Source organism: Setaria viridis, chromosome 4 (genome assembly GCF_005286985.2).
Source record: "Setaria viridis chromosome 4, Setaria_viridis_v4.0, whole genome shotgun sequence".
Taxonomy (NCBI): Eukaryota; Viridiplantae; Streptophyta; class Magnoliopsida; order Poales; family Poaceae; genus Setaria; species Setaria viridis.
In genome coordinates, this window is record NC_048266.2 from 24,950,610 (window position 1) to 24,956,609 (window position 6,000).

Here is a 6,000-nt window from a genome sequence, read left to right on the forward strand (position 1 = left end):
GGATCGCACCTCTTCAGTCGACTTCGAAACTCGAAATCGCGGCTCGCAAGTCCTCCTCATCACGCTTCTTCTTGTGCTCCTCCAGCATCTGGCGGATCTCTTCAAGAAGTTGCTTGAATGTTGGATTGACCACGTTTTTCGTAGTAACATTGGAAAGATCTTCTTCACCGGCCATTGCAACCGATGTGTCTTCCTTCTTCTTCCCCAACGGAGTCGCCAAAATATGTTGACGCTGTTTTGGGCCAACACACGAACACACGCGACCGTGCGGCACGCGGAGGGGCTCGCTACAGCAGCTCTGCGCAGGCCGGTCTGACCGGTTATAGGGATCGGTCTGACCGGTTGTCAGGCAGGCCGACGGTAGACCTTCGAACGCTCGCCCGGAAAGGATCCTGTTGGGGCAGATGCATGCAGGATTCTCTAGGATCGGCAGGCCACCTAGACTGCCTTCAGATGTCGTCGAGATGAAGGAAGAACAGCGAGATGGGGGTTGGAAAAGCTAAGGCAAAGAGGAAAACTAAAAGATGCAAAAATAGTAGATTGATACGATTTGGATCTCACTTAATTGGCCGTGGCCGTTCATATTTATAGGGAGGGGAGATCTTGCCCCTTAAGGAGTCGAAACTCTAACAAATCTCGTGCTAAAATACAACTCCAACTCGGTTTATACAGAGCCAGACCGGTCAGACCGGCCTGGGCAACCGGTCTGACCAGTCTACCGAGCTGCAGATCTTGCAAAGGCCGTATCTTCCTCATCCGAACTCCAAATCGGAAGTTCTATATATGAATTTTGATCTAGTCGACAAGCGCTACGCAATGGTGAAGTTCAATTTGCATTTTGGGAATTTTTCCCAAACCGGTCTGACCGGTTGGGAAACCGGTCTAAACAGGTCTGACCAGATCTTCCCATACCTGCCACTTTTGGGCGTCAACAGGTATGATCAGAAATGGAGTGCTTAAACAAATGGATGGTGCTTGACCTTTGTTATGTTCTCCCAGGGCCAAATGAAAATCATCTGTATTCAGTTTGTTATTAGTCTAGAGTCACAAAGATAGTATGGCATTTTGCTTCTTATTTAACTTATTGCTTGTGACCTATGACAGTATCTGTTTTTCTCCATTGCATATGCAGTATTACGTTACTAGATTATAAATGCAGTCCCACCAGTAGGAACCAGTACCATTTTAGCTATGCCAAGGATATATGCAGGCTATGTACAAGTGAAGTTAACTTGGAGCCAAACTGCCAATTAGCAATTACAGATACTGGATGGATACTCTTTTCAGTTTGGTTTAATATTCAGCAGGGAATAGTTGTGACTGAAGCTTCATACCATTTTGGTCGAGGCTCAATAGCTTCTAACTGAATTTTGTTTATATGTATCATGGCAACCTTCACTTTTCAGAAAAATAGATCTGTCTTGCTGACCATGTCCATGTGTTGCAATGAGGACATGCATTAGCAAAGTATCATGGTTCTAAAATACAGAAGTATTGTGCATCAGCATTACACCTTGTTGTTTCAGCAATAAAGGAACAGGATACACCACCTCCCCACGTTCAGTCATGCAAATTACAGCTCTGGTGAAATGCCTCTCACTTAGCTAGATTAGTCACATATTTTAAAAGCTTGCATTGAAGTATCCTGTGACCGATCCTTTTGCTGTTCACTTGCTATTTTGGTGTAAGTAGATAACTATGATGATTGCTTCTTATCTCAAAGCCTTTGATGAAACTCATGTAGTCATGTTCAGCTGATTACTTAACGCATGTATAACTTTCTAACTGTCCCATTATTAGATTACTCTTAAAGAGCAATCAAATTTTTTTGTTCTAGCTTGCTTAAAATTACTTGGTTAGTATGTGGCTCTTCAATACAGAAGAAAAACAAAGCTAAATAAAAATAATGTTCTAGTAGTCTGGTTTTCCAGGTCTTATGAGATACAGCTTACAGCACCAGTAATTTCTTCAACCATTTCACTGTAGTTAATAACATTTCTGTTTGCCCCCGTGCACATAATCGATATGATAAATTTTTACGCATCCTCTGTGTCTCCATCATACACCTGATGGCCCATGCTAAGTTATTAAAGTGTTTGATTATTCTTTGTTTGTGCCCTTCTGTACACAATGCCCATGCTAAGTTTTTTTCCCTCAAACACGATGCCCATGCTAAGCTAGTCTTTCTGTTTTCCATAATCTAACAAGCCTTTAATCATTTAGTCATTTTGATACATAAAATCATTTATTTGAATGCAATTTCTATAATAAATTACTTTATGGGTTTAATGACTAATCACCACAGCCAGCACATGATTATCTGAGGAATGTTAGAATGATCACTGGTAGAGAATTGGCCTTTAGTCCCGGTTGGTAGGATGCAAATCTCCCAAAAATCCATTCAGGATAAACCAACCGAGACAAAACGGGGTGGGTCTTTTGTCCCAGGTCACTCAACCGGGACTAAAGACCTCCTTTTATCCCGGTTGGTAACAGGTCACCATGCTAGGCGCTGAAAAAAAAAATCCTGGGAGGGCCCCCCACACGCTGCAAAAACAAGCCATGCGATTTTTCACGTGAAATATGCGCGTGCGCGCTGCGTAGGATTCGAACCCACAACCTCCAGCCTCGCGCGTAGCTTCCTTGCCATCCCACCTACACAGCACATCTGACTATACAAGGGATGCAATCGTTTTGTATTAACTCGTGGGGACCCTTTTATCCCGGTTTGAAAACACCAACCGGGATAAAAGATCCCCTTTAGGGTTCGAGGGATTTAGGCCTCTTTTAGCCACCTCGTTGGGGACCCTTTTATCCCGGTTTGAAACACCAATCGGGATAAAAGACCCCCTTTTATCCCGGTTGGTATTACAAACGGGGATAAAAAGGTCGAGGGGGTCTTTTATCCTGGTTGGTGTAATACCAACCGGGATAAAAGACCCCCTTTTATCCCGGTTGGTGTTTCAAACCGGGATAAAAGGCCTCTGAGGGTCTTTTTTTTTCCACTAGCCTTTGCAACCGGGATAAAAGGTCCCGGGTTGGTGAGCCTCCCACCAGTGACCAAGCTTTAGTCCCGGTTGGTGAACCTTTTATCGCGGACCAACTTTAAACTGGGACAAAATGGGGCGTATGGAAGGTGAATTCTCTACTAGTGGATCTTCCCGATACTCGAGGTGGATAGGATGAGGCTGATCAGCTGCCCCCTATCCACACACCAAGATATCTGTGGCTGACCATATCAATTTAGGGCTGTTTCGAGGCTACGCGTTATCTGCTATTGTTCTTTACTTCTTGCATATCAAACTGTCAGAGTCTTTCACTCTACTGCTATGTAAAAAAAAACTTCTTGTTTTGGTGGACTTACATTTGATAAATATTTTCTCTTAGAATAGATTATCAAATCCGATAAATATGTGATAAAGTGAAAGTACTTCAAGATTTCTCAAGGAAAAAATCTACACATTATTTTTCATGTTTCCTGACTAAGTACATTAGATCATTAGATGTTACTGATTGTCTAAGAATCAAAAGTCTGACTGAACATAGTCCAATACTTCAAGTATTTGTGAGAAGAGGGATTTTTGGGTATCCAAAGCCATCCACTATGCGTTGTATGAAGTGAAATTAACTTTGCTTTGCTTGTTTGAGTAAAGACACAACTGTATTTACTTATTTTATAGCATGTGTTGCTCAAGACACTAAGCGTTTCAATCTGATATATTCTATTCAACGGAAAAATCTGGTACCATGTCACATTTTATGACTTCACCGTCATCATTTGGGCGGGTCCCTTTGTCAAGTTGCGAAACGGTGACCAACTGTTTCTTTTCATCTTAATACTAGGTTGCCGTTTTCTCCTAATGGTACTTCAGACTGGTGATTCAGTTTACAAACTTTACGCCCTGGAGTTATATAAACTTGTGACCATATGTTTTCGTGCCACGCATGCTCAAGGCAATTTTCGTCTGCCGTTCTTCAATGGATCTGCATTCTAACGCTGTTCTCTTACCTGATCAAACACTTGAAGCTTGGAGGTGGGCTAGACGCAAATGAAGAGATGGCGGCACAAAAAGGGTAATGCTGGATCTTTTCAGAACTAGAAGAACAGAGTGCCCATTGATCCAAATCTAAGCTACAGAATTGTAGATAGGCAGGTGTGGTGCAATACATGTCGTTTTCGAGTCTCTAGCGTTGCTTCTTGGTCGTTACAGGTCGCCGATGGACTCTGACCTTCTCTGCTGCTGCATTTTTTTTGTTAGATTGACTACAGTAGTTGAGCGCCCCCATGTGTCAATGTGCTCACCGTATGTTGTAGTGCTAAATCCCATCTTTTGATGGAACTGCAGGCCTGTATTTCGCATGTTCTTGAGAATGAAACAATGCATACTTCGTACTGAAGGAAGTTGAAGCCAGATAGCAAGCCTGAAAGGTTCGTCATCAACCAATTTGACTCAACCTACAGGGCTTCTGGGCGGTTTGGCCTGGAATCACACAGCTCGTTTTTACGGACAGGGGAACGGAAATGCAAGTAAAGAACCTGAAGGTAGGATGTGACCAAAGTATGGCTCTGCATTTTCATTCAGGACGCTAAGAACAAATCAACCGTCAACCAAAGCTGACAGAAAGCTTTAACAGATTCGGCATGTAAGCAGTGGTGGAAATATGCACTAATCCACGTAGCATCAAAAGAACCTTTATGATTTGATACATAATTTTATGCTTTCTGCTAATTAAGAGTGGCACTTGATAGAGTAAAAATTGACGCGCTGCAGCTCCCCAAAGACACTAAGATTAACTAATAGTTCCTCCGTCGACATTGTAGATAGCTCCTTTAATTCTCCTCAAAGTTGACAAAATAAGGTCTTCCTCCGCTGCCAGGAGCTGCCAACTGGACGTCGTCGTAACCAAGCCAGTAGGTTTGCTTTGACGAGTTCAAGGTGGAAGCTTCGAAGTATCTAGTTAAAATCGATTCCTTGTTATCTGTACCTACACCATAACTCAAGGGTACATGTGTGTTTTGAAATCTCTAGAATGACTTGTATTTCAAAACAGAGTAAGTAGCTAATACCCCGATCAGCTAGTTAGGGTCTGTTTGGTAGAGCTCCATCTAATCCTGATTCTCTACGTGAACTGATTCTCTGAGAGAAGTGATTCTGTGGTTGTGATTCTCCAGCATAAACTTTTAAAATCAGGATGAATAATCAGGAGAAGCTACTTTATCCAGCTCCCAACCTCTTAATTTATTTCGGAGAATCAATTTACAGAATCAGTAGAGAATCACTTCTCTCTGAAAAACTGTTGGGTAGAACTCCTCTTGAAATCAACAGAGAATTAGCTCTACGAGGTCTATTAAACACACCCCTCCCCGAGAGCTACCATGACGGCTCTCCCACCGGATGACCAGAACGAACTTCTCGGGGGCTTAGGAAAAAGATGACGACTAAGATGACGTCTCGGATGACCGGATGTTTTATATAAACTTCACTAATACAGTGCACGTTGCGGCACACGTGCGTTTTTTAATTAAAAACATAGTAAACAAAAGACTAGTAAGTATCTTTTTGTGAAACAGAAATAATAATTTTATGTTTATAGCAAAGATGAGTCTCCAATAAACTAGCATCATACGGATTAAAATTACAGTAACAAAAAGATTGACTGCGGTTTGTGATGCAGGATGGGTGTTATTTCAGATTGTAAAGAGGAGTGTCTTTAAATTAACATCTAATCGGCATGTTCGCTTCAGCTTATAAGTCGGCTGAAAAGTTGAAACGGCTGATTTGTTGTGAGAGGAAAGCACTGTTTTGTGGCTGATAAGTCGGCTGAATAAGCTGAAGCCAACAGGCTGCTAAATTATGAAAATCGACGTGTGTCGATCTGTGCTGCGTCGGAGTTCGCGGGAGCGCGCGGCAGGCGCAAGGCGACGCTGAGGGCGAGTGGTGGGTCCGCCTTATCTCTTCCCATCTCTCGCGGTCTCACCCTCACCTATTCACCTGGCTT